The following is a 12,177-nucleotide window of genomic DNA, read 5'->3' as shown; positions in this document are numbered from 1 at the left end:
AAAAATTAATTTCCTTATACACTAAGAGACTTATGACAAAAACACAACAGATGGTGAACAGTCTGTGAACTTCTGGATATCAGCCAGTTCCACTGGCCTCACCTTGCAGCTTGGGGACTCAGCAGTGTATATCTGTGCTCTGAGGGATAGCATACCGATGTGGGCACCAGTGGGAGACCCTAAAATCCTCAGCAGAGAGACCCGCAGAAAGGAAGAGACAGAGACTGTCAACACAGGTAGAACTTTGGCTAGAAGACTTAAATTCACACAAAATGCCTAGCTCTGTCAATAGTTAAAATCATATGAGCTGTCTTTTCTCGAGAATGAATTAAGACAGAGTCAATAGCTCATGAAAGATGTTAATATGAAAAAATATAACAGGAGAATTAATTCTGTGTTCTTTGTATTAGGTGGGAAATTATCTCATTATCTTTAGATGGTAGGTGATTCTCTGGATGAGCTTTTAAATCTTCCAAAGCATTCACACATTACTGCATTCGTTACAATATAGAATGCATTAGTCTGCTTGTAATAAAGATTCCTTTCACTGATTTTTATCAAAAATAGTATCATTACTCAATAATGAATATTGGATTATTTATGTTAGATTTCTCTCCATAATTATCCTAATAGCCTCTTGCACAATGAAATAAATTTGAAATGTTCCGCAGACTACCTGTATTTGGTTCCTCTCATTTGGTGACAGGATTATGATTTTTTTTTAAAGCATCTGCACATTGCTTTCATTTTGAGGCTGTAGTCCAAGCTCAAGCCCTGTCATCTCCATAAGAGCATGTCTTTTCCCATATTCTTTATCTTTGCTTTCATCTCTTTATGTGTAAATAGAACTTATGTCATGATATAGAAAATGAAACAATTACATATGTTCACACACAGCAGGTCTTTGGATAATATTGTTTTGTTAAAAGTCATTGATTATTAATTTTTGTTGTTATCAATGAGGTATCAATGCTTTGGACAACTTTTTTAAAAAAATTTTTTAGATAGAAAGACAGACAGAGATAGAAAGACACAGAGAAATACATGATAGCACCAAAGCTTCCTTCAGTACAGTGGGACCCAGGCTCAAATCTGTGTTGAATGCATGATGGAGGAAGTATAATCTTCAAGAGATCTTTCTTGCTAAACTTGAAATCATTTCAATATAATGAGTAAAAAAGGATCCCAGTTGACACTGAGTGACATGTTTCTTTTTATTATGTCATTTTACTTAAATTCACACTTTCCAGAAACATATCTATAATGTGAACTGAAGGTTTACCACATAGTTCATAAAAGTAAAAGTACATATGTTGTCATGCTTGCATTGGCTTGGGGGGGGGGCACGCTTCATGATCAGAGGAACAGTGTTGCAGGTCTCTCTCTCTCTCTCTTTCTGTCTCTCAACCTCTATTAAAAACTAGCAGTTGGGTCACATGCAGAAAAGTGAAACTAGATCACTACTTACTATCATACACCAAAATCAAATGAAAATGCATCAAAGACCTGAATATTAGACCAGAAGTTCTAAAAATTATAGAAGAAAACATCGGTGAGAACATCCTGGACCTTTATTTCAAAGATGGTTTTGGAGATCAGCCCCATTGGTATGGGAGATAAAAACAAGAGGGAATATATGGGACTACATGAAACTAAAAGGATTCTATACATTGAAAGCCCACAACATTAGGGGAACCCGACAACCCAGCAAATGGGAGGAGATATTTACATACCACAGATCCAACAAGCAAATGATATCAAACATCTCTAAAGAACTTGTACAGCTTGGGAGTCGGGCGATAGCACAGCGGGTTAAGTGCAGGTGGTGCAAAGCACAAGGACCGGCGCAAGGACCTACGTACGTAAGGATCCCAGTTTGAGCCCCTGGCTCCCCACCTGCAGGGTAGTTACTTCACAGACGGTGAAGCAGGTCTGCAGGTGTCTATCTTTCTCTCCCCTCTCTGTCTTCCCCATCTCTCTCCATTTCTCTCTGTCCTATCCAACAACAATGACAACATTAATGACTACAACAATAAAACAAGGACAACAAAAAGGGAATAAATAAATAAATATTTTAAAAGTTTTTTTAAAAAAGAACTTTTACAGCTCAAAACAAAAGAAAAATTAACCCAATAAAAGTCGGCCAAAGAACTAAATAGTTTTCTAAAGAAGAGATACACATGGCTCAAAGATGTCTGAAGAAATGCTCCACTTCACTTATTATAATATAAATACAAATTAAAACTGCACTGAGATCCCATCCCACATCTGTAAGAATAGCCTACATCAACAAAGCAGGAAATGACAGGTATTGGCAAGGTCATGGAGATAAAAGGGCTTGGTTACACTGCTGGTGGGAATGCAAACTAGGGCAGCTCCTTTGGGAGACTGTATGGAGAATTCTGAAACAAACCAAAATGGAATGACCTTCTGACCCAGAAATACTGTTCTTAGGCATTTATCCAAAGGATATGCACACACTAATTTGAAGAGACAGGTACACCTCTATGTTCGTAGTTGCTTACATTGCTCACAATAACCAAAGTGTGATGGCAGCCGGAATGACTGGCTAAAGGAATTATGTGATACACACTTCATGGACTAGTACTCTGCAATAAAAAAGATGATACTGTGTCTTTTGGGACAGAATGGAGGTGATTATGTTTAATGAAATAAGAGATGAAAGACAACTACAGACAGTTGCATTCCTATGTGACATCTAGAGAACTGAAACACCTTAACTTGCCCAAACAAACAGACAAACCAGAAGAAAACAAGCTGTTTTTTAGACTTGTGAAAACTATGGTAGTTATCTTTGGGAGGTAAGCGGGGTGGGACACAGAACTTTGGTGGTGAGTGTGGTGTGGAATTATACCTTGTCATCTTACAATCTGGCTACCCACTCTTAATTCCAAATAAAAAATATTACTGTTGGGAATGGTAGAGTCTTGAATGCACTGAGACCCAGAGAAAGACACACACACATACACACACACACACACACACACACACACGCACACACACGCACGCACGCATGCATGCACGCACGCACGCTCGCACATGCATGCACACAAAGAAATATACACACATACACTTTTAGCATAGATGCATAGTGTGGCATCTTGACTCAGGAGAGACTCAGTCCATGTTGGTCACTGTCACTATCAAGGAGAGAGCTGGTTCTAGGACCTATTTCAAAGTCTCAGTCATGTACTCTTTCTGGAATATCAAGATGTTCCTTGACATGTTTGTCAGAAAAAGAACCAAAGCTCACTGAAAAGGCGGATATATCTAATGCTGCTGGAACAGTCCCCCAACAGGGGGTCCCGATGTTCTCTGGAAAGCATGTCCATTTACAATGTTCCTGTTGCACTGCCCACCTCTGACAGACCCCAGGTCTGGACTAACTAGTAAATGAATTAAGGCTGGCAGAGAAATTTTATCCCTCCTAACCAGGCTATTTAAGGTATATTTTCTCATATTTGCAGATACCCCAAAATAAGAATTGCTCTAAGATGCCTTTGACATTCACACTAGCTTCAAGTTGATTTAGTTTTAGGCTTGCACACAGTTGAAGTAGACACCCAGCAAAGCTCTGTTTGTCAAGATAAAAGCTCACATAAATGACACTTTTCTCACAGCAAATATGCAACTAATAGATAAAATTTAAGACACTAAATCTCCAGGTCATAGATGGGCTTCCTAACATGCAGCAAGAAACTAGGAGAAAGAATTTTCTGCTCCCCAAAAAGAGGCTCCCTGTTCCCTTGCTTACTGGTGGAATATACTGCCACTTTGCTCATAGATTTGTGTCTCTGCTAAAGTGGGGTTCATTGTAGAGCGCTCTCTCTCTCTCTCTCTCTCTCTCTCTCTCTCTCTTTCTGAACTCCTGTCTGTATTTCCTGTAACCAACCACATTGTCTGGAAAGGCTATGGGGAGCAGAGTAAGTGGGAATAGATGTTTATTTTTACTGATCTGGGAAATCTGGGAAGATGAGGCCTAGACATTGAATCATTTCCATTTCATCATCTATAAGCATATCTATGGAAATGCAGTCCTTGACAGTTATGTGATCTTTGACAATGTGGAGTCACAGTACTTACCTTACAAGGTCCTGAGCCAAACCTGTGAACACAGAGGGGATGTAATCACTTTACCCTAAATTTCCTAGTCAGCCTCAAATCCTTACCACTCAATGCTTTGTATCACAGTTCTGGAAATCCACACCTATAATTGCACCATGAGCAAAATGGACAAAATAAAAAGGACAACACCAAGGGTTTACAAGAACGTGGGGCAGCACACACTCTCATATACTGCCAGGTCATTTCATTTCAACACTGCCCTATCTATGTTCAAGGAGAGACAAAGTTATGTTCTTGGGACAACTTTAGCAAAAGCTGAACTTTTAGAAGAAATAAATCAACACATCTCCAAAATACACAGCTTCAGGAAATAGGAAGGGGTAAGCAGAACTGTAAAAGCAGGGAGAGCTTAACATTGCCTTCACATGCCAGACTAAATGAATTAAGGTTTGAAAGGAGACCAGCATCGATCAGGGTGATGGACTTCAAGAGTCATCATTTGATCATCATCAAGTAGTTTCGAATAGATCAAATTTCAGAAATCTCAAATAGCTCAGCTTTCAGCCCAATTGGAATATCATTGAAACTAATTTTCAATAACTATTTTGGGTATATTAAGTGGCTGGGGAAATGATCTGACTGGTAGAGCATTAGACATGCACACATGAGGTCCCCAGTTCTATCCCCCAGCACTGCATGTACAACACGATGCCCTGGCTAGTCTTGTACTCTCTGTCTCATGTGAAACTCTCACAGGTAATAAAAAAAAATCTTAAACAATTTAAGGTATGTTAGTATGAAACTTTTTTTTTTTTGCCTTTAGGGTTATCACTGTGGCTCAGTGCCTGCACCATGAACCCACTACTCTTGGAGGCCAATTTTTCCTATTTTGTTGCTGTTATTGTTGTTGTTGATGTTGCATAAGACAGAGAGGAGGGGAAGAGAAAGACAGACAGCCACAGACCTCCTTCACCACTCTGAAGTGACCCACCTGCTGGTGGGGAGCCCGGGGCTCAAACTGGGATCGTTCCACTGGTCCTTGTGCTTCACACAATGGGCACTTAACCCAGTGAGCCACCACCGGGCCCAGAAACACTTTTATTCATTCTAATGGCATGGTAGTATGTATATATATATGTATGTATGTATGTATAGTCATATAGAATGACTGTGACAGAATGAAGAGCAGGGCAAAGGCACTAAGTGTATGTCTGACCCCCAGACCTGCAGGCAGTGTTGTCTGCTGTCTTCTTGCCTGATATTTGGGATTTCTACACTCTGGGTGTTAGGCACCAGAGCATCAGAGGTGAAATGTCTGTCTAACAGACTTAAGAGGGGCAAGGGAGATGGGACGACAGAAGTAAATCAGGACACAGGAAATAAGCTCTCTGGACAGATTATACTTGCCTAGTGATAAATGCGTCAACTGTCTACTTAAAGCCCAATTCCTCATTCCACACATGTGGACCTGGGCTAATGGGTTTGTAGGCTGGGGATAGGATCTATTTCTCACTGGGCCAGAAGCAATTTGAGATAGTAATCGTATCTTGTTTTATTTTATTTACTTATTTATTTGTATTTCTGTCCTTACACACTGCAGATAACTGTACCTTTCCAGAATGAATCTTGAGTTTAGGGATTCCTGAACATTTACAATATGGTTAAGAGCAGCTGGTAATCTGCTTTGCCTGAGAATGTTACTGTCAGAATAACTCTATTCAAGACAACAATTTGAATACAAGTTAAAACAAACCTAACTTTCATATATCTACATCTACATCTATATAATTAGACAGAGACAGAGCAAAATTGAGAGGGAGGGGGGAGCCAGAGAGACACAACATTGCTTCATCACTCAAGAAGCTTCCTCCCTGCAACTGGGGACAGGGTTTGAACCTGGGTCCTTGAACATGGCAACAAGTGTGCTCTTCTGGGTGCATCTGGCCCCCTTAACCAGATCAAACCTTCTGGTGAGAAAAACTAGACTTAATATCTGTTGAAGACCATTCTTTGGTTTAATTGATTTATCCGTGGTCATGCTTATATGTTGCCAGCACTGTCCCTCAGAATCTCTGTAAGAAAAATCAGAGAGAGCATATGTTCACACGTATCCATAAACAAGTGCAAAATATATACCTGAAAGCAGAAGTACACTAGAGTTTGCAGTGAGTACCCCCCCCCCCAACACTTCCTCTCCTCTATTCCAACCTTTGGGTCCATGATTGCTCAACAATTTGTTTGGCTTTGTATGTTAACTCTTTTTTCAGCCACCAGGTTCCAGATGCCATCAGGATGCCGGCCAGGCTTCCCTGCACTGAAGACCCCACCAATGTGTCCTGAAGCTCCGCTTCCCCAGAGACCTACCCTACTGGGGAAGAGAGAGGCAGGCTGGGAGTATGGACTGACCAGTCAATGTCCATGTTCAGCGGGGAAGCAATTACAGAAGCCAGACCTTCCACCTTCTGCAACCCACAATGACCCTGGGTCCATGCTCCCAGAGGGATAGAGAATGGGAAAGCTATCAGGGGAGGGGATGGGATATGGAGATTGGGTGGTGGGAATTGTGTGGAGTTGTACCCCTTCTACCCTATGGTTTTATTAATTTATCCTTTCTTAAATAAAAAAATAAATTAAAAAAAAGAAAAATAAGAGCTGTCTGTAATGGCGAAGTCCCAGTTTCTTATAGTGCCTTGCACAAGCAGGGGATGAGGCTGTGATTCACTATCGTCAAACACACCTTGCATAAGGTAAACCCAATCAGAGAGACGGCAAGCTACAAAAATGACCCTTTTAAATATTTTGCTAGGCTTGTTTCACCAGCATAAATGATAGTAAAGAAAGCCAATGAATAATGAAGCACACAGACAGACACAGTGCAAATAGCACTTCTAATTGAGATTCCTGATAAAATTGAGTTCCCTAATAAAACAAGCAAACAGGAGAGAGCTGAATACCATGTATACTCTTCTGGGATGAAGAGAATGTGGTTAATAGTGGTATACTTCTAAACCTGGCCTGGTTTTTTTTTCCCATCAGATTTATCACTGGGGCCCAGTGCCTGTAGGATGAATCCACTGCTCCTGGAGGCTATTTTTTTCTTTTTTGTTTTCCCTTCTATTTCTTTTTATTTGATGGGATGGAGAAGAATTGAGACTGAGGGGAAAATAGGGAGAGAGAAAGAGAGACACCTGCAATACTTGCTTCAATACTGCTTGTGAAGCTTCTTCCTTGCAGGTGGGGACTAAGGTTTAAACCCATATCCTTGTGCATTGTAACCTGTGCTTCCACTGGCCATTTAATAAGTATATTTAGCTGGAGTAAAACAGTGGTGTAAAGATAAGCAGAAAGATAGCATGGTAAGAACCAAGTTACATGAGGAAAGCTACTCATTGTTCTTAAGGGTAATGGTGTAAGGGCCTACCATTCAAACATGGTCAAGGGTGTGTGTGTGTGTGTGTGTGTGTGTGTGTGTGTGTGTATGTGTATAACAAATTATGAAAGTTTACTCTTTTGTTTGGGGAGATTAGTGACTACTCTCATACCCCCTTTCTTATTATACAATCTCATTTTACTGTAGAAAATATTCTTTGAAAAACGAGTCTTCAAATCTGCGATGCTTCCACATTCTCAAACTTCTGTCTCATTGACACAGAGAGAGGTAGGCTATTTTTCCTGCACTGGTGTCTAGAACCTGCTTCTGGGAAGCTACCTCCTTATTTCTGTGCTGCTTGTAATTCAATGTCCCCCAAATGATGTTTTCATTCTTTTTTTCCCCACTTTTCTAATTGAAGTGTGAATATCTATAATTCTTTTTGTTTCAAAATTTTTTAATAATCTTCATTTATTTATTGGATAGAGACAGCCAGAAATTGAGAAGAGATGGGGAGATAGAGAGGGAGAGAGACAGATACCTGCAGACTTGCTTCACCACTTGGAAAGCTTTCCCCCTGTAGGTGGGGACCGGGGGCTCGAACCCAGGTCCTTGTGCATTATAACATGTGTACTCAACCAGGTGTGCCACCACCCTACTCCAATATCTATAACTTTTTACTTTTATCAGTGAAACAAAAATTACAGCATTGTGTTCCTTTGGTTGACTCTTGTCCACTCTGATTGACTCTTTCAGAGAAAGACAGAGAGAGAGAGAGAGAATGAGAATGAGAAAGCATGGGGTGGGTGGAGGTAGTAAAGAGATTACAGTGCTGAAAAAAAAAAGAAATTACAGCACTAAAGCTTGCTTCAATGAATAAATTTATTTTTAATTTTATTTTACAAAATGCATCAGTCCATATGAACTGGAGGAAAATTCTCACTTTTGAACCACAGATTATTTAAGGCATGGTAACTGAGTCTTTGGGGGAGATAAATAGAAGTAGTTCCTGCAAAGGATTGGGGCCCGGGAGAGCAGAGTGGACTTTCTCTTTTAAAATTTTTTATTTATAAAATGGCAATATTGACAAGACCACAGGATAAGAGGGGTATAATTCCACACAATTCCCAACCACCAGAATTCCCACCACCAGAACTCCATATCCCATCCCCTCCCTTGAAAAGCTTTCTTATTCTTTATCCCTTTGAGAGTATGGACCCAGGACCATTATGGGGTGCAGAAGGTGGGAGGTCTGGCTTCTGTAGCTGCTTCTCCACTGAAGATGGGCATGGCAGGTTGCTGCATACTCCCAGCCTGTTTCTATATTTCCCTACTGGGGCAGGGTTCTGGAGAGATGGGGTTCCAGGACACATTAGTGGTGTCTTCTGCCTGGGAAGTCAGGTTGGCATCATGGTAGCATCTGCAACTTGGTGTCTGAAAAAGCATTAAGATATAAAGATATAAAGAAGAACACATTGTTTAATCATCTGAAACCTAAAGGCAAGAATATAACAGATAAAATTTGGGGTCTCCGTATTGGAACAATTTAGTAGGTCTATTTTAGATATATTCCAAGGGGGTCCATGACTTTATTAATTTTTGCCTGAGCCTGATAGCTAAAATGCAGATGGGCCAAGGGTATGATCTGGGGAAATGGTGTCAGGGTTGGAAATAGGACTAGAAAACTGGATCACAGAAGAGAGTAGCTCCCAAATATGGGAAAAGTATCTATCTATCTATCTATAATTAACTGCAAAACCCATCAATTTGATCTGGGGCCTATATTCAGCACAGGAGCCTGTGTAACCTCAGCATCGCTGTAAGTCTGAACTTGCATTCTTTTTTTTTATTTAAGAAAGGAGACATTAACAAAACCATAGAATAAAAGGGGTACAATTCCGCACAATTCCCATAACCCGATCTCCATATCCCATCCCCTTCCCTAATAGCCTTCCCATTCTCTATCCCTCTGGGAGCATGGATCCAGGGTCGTTGTGGGTTGCAGAGGGTTGAAGGTCTGGCTTCTGTAATTGCTTCCCCGCTGAACTTGGGTATTGACTGGTCAATCCATACTCCCAGTCTGCCTCTCTCTTTCCCTAGTAGGGTGGGGCTCTGAGGAAGTGGAGCTCCAGGACACATTGATGGGGTCGTCAGTCCAGGGAAGTCTGGTCGGCATCATGCTGACATCTGGAACCTGGTGGCTGAAAAGAGAGTTAACATACAAAGCCAAACAAATTGTTGAACAATCATGTACCTAAAGACTTGAATAGTGCAGATGAAGTGTTGGGGAGTATTCGCTGCATGCTCTTGTGTACTTCTGCTTTCAGGTATATATTTTTCCCTAGATTATGGGCACGTGTGAACCTATGCTCTATCTCAGGGGACCTGGACTATACCTAGGTTTGGGGACTTTATTGGGGAGTGGAACACCTGGAATGGAATTAGAGAATACTATGAAAGGAAAGGTCTCACCGGAGTGATGAAGCTGAAGGTTTGTCACTCCACACCTGAAGTCTCTGGTCACAGTCTGAAGTGAAGTATGCTGGGGTGGCACTTGTTGCGTTGTTTACGTTGTGATCCGCGGATGCAATATTATTTGATTTGAATTGAGAGCAGCATGCAGAAAAGTGGGCCCCACCCTAAGGTTCCAGGACTGGGGGAAATATAGGCTCCATAGTGCATAGAAATGCATTCTGTGGTCATGCCTAGGAACATTGTAGGCTGCACTTTCTGTGGTGCAAACTGAAAAACAGCCACCAGAGGTCGCTGTGTCCCTTAGATGTGATTCAGCTGAGGTCCTGCATTTTTGGAAGCTGCAACACTCTTGGGCAAAAAGAGGCTCTTGGTTTTTAAGTAAGTCATTTCTTTAAAATTCTGCTGAAGACAAGCCCAGTGGACTGGATTGCTCTAGAAAAAAAGGGTCACTTCATTTGCTAACATGTTTTTCACGGCCTGTTCATTTCTTATTATCTTCATATTCAGTAAGTATATTTTATCTTAAATATTAGTGGTTTTTCACTGTTCTATAATCCTCAATAACTTTCTATTTTTCTTCTGGATGAAAAATCTCCTTTATTATGAAGATAACAAAATTATATATTATATATAAGTATATGTCATATATAATATACAACTATAGTGATATGTAATACATGATTATAATATGTAATTTTTGTTTTTTAATCAGGAACTAATGGAGACTCAGTGACCCAAACAGAAGGCACAGTCACTCTCTCAGAAAACAACCCCCTGGTCCTGAACTGTACTTACCAGACCACCTATGCAACTCCTGTTCTTTTCTGGTATGTCCAGTATCTCAGTAAAGGTCCCCAGCTCCTTCTGAAGAGCTCAACAGACAACCAGAGAGTGGAATTGCAAGGTTTTAATGCCAGGCTCCTCAAGGGCGACAGCACCTTCCACCTGTGGAACCCCTCTGTGCGGACATCAGACTCAGCTGTGTACTACTGTGCTTTAGGGGCACTGTGAGGGAGACAGCAGGAGGAGCTGAGCGCAAACCCGGGTGGGGGTGCAGGTGGGGCCTAAGTAGGCAGCCCTGGGTGGGGACAAGGGGGCAAGATGTGGCCTCTCTCCTGGACACTGGTGAGTTGTAGTTAGAATTGCTTCAGGTCATATCCCTCTCACACAACACTATATTACTAACCAGAGAGACAAATGGGTAATGTAACCCCATGCTCTGGACTCCAGAGCTGTGCTATGCTAGCACTGCATAGGAAAACAGAAGTTTCTCACCTGAGGGCTTATTTTTCTGAACCTAGGACTTCAGCTGACCTATAAACAGAAGATTCCCATGAGACAGGAACAAGGACAGTTCATTTCTGTTCCCTCTTTGCCACCTGTGGAGGCTTCTTTATAAATAAAGATGTGGCTATGTAAATCACTGACCACTGAAGATTGATTTGTTCTCTGATGGTTTTTTTTTTTTTTTTTTGGTCTCCAAGGAGGTAGGGGTGATCTAGGAGGGTGGTGAGGGGAATTGAAAGTTCTAACTTGTGATCACCTGGGTGGTGTCTGGCAACTACACTTAGGTGAGGTCCAAAAGTTGCTTCATCAATCTGATACAATGTGCCTTTATTGTTCTTGACACCATAATATTCTTAAGGAAGAATATATATATAATTTTAATATATATCATTTTAATTTTATAGGGTAGGCTTTGTAGGCTTAGTAGATTAGATCATGGTTATTGATATGTGGGTAGATTTTCTCATCTCTGTATAGATGTCTACAAAACAGCATCACCACCAGTTTAGGCTCTATGACCCAGCAATTCCTCTCCCTGAGTGTGGGAAGCTAACTCCACAGAGCCCAGCCCCCACAAGGGTCTGAAGGAAGGGAGGGAAATGAAAGTACTCTGGAGCAAGGAACCTTGGAACCATTCAGGTAATGGCCTGAATGGAAATCTGGACACATTGATTAGGACCATATTCATACAGCAAATTTTGGCAAACTTTCCCATGAATCTGGATTCACCACCCAGTTATGGAATTGCTTGGATTATGGACTGAGACATTCTTTCACTCTCTAATCTGGACCGTGAAAAGGTCAGAGGCAGTGGGGATGCCCTCCTCTGCACAGACATACTGAGCTTCTCCTCAGAGAGCTTGTGTGTCAGCGCCTATCCCATGGAGGTTTGGCCTCTGAAGCTGATTGACAGCACATGGCATGTAGGACTTGGCCTCTGATAGTGATTCACAGTTTCT

This window comes from Erinaceus europaeus, chromosome 16, assembly GCF_950295315.1.
Source record: "Erinaceus europaeus chromosome 16, mEriEur2.1, whole genome shotgun sequence".
Taxonomy (NCBI): domain Eukaryota; kingdom Metazoa; phylum Chordata; class Mammalia; order Eulipotyphla; family Erinaceidae; genus Erinaceus; species Erinaceus europaeus.
Note: the sequence above shows the minus strand (reverse complement) of the source record.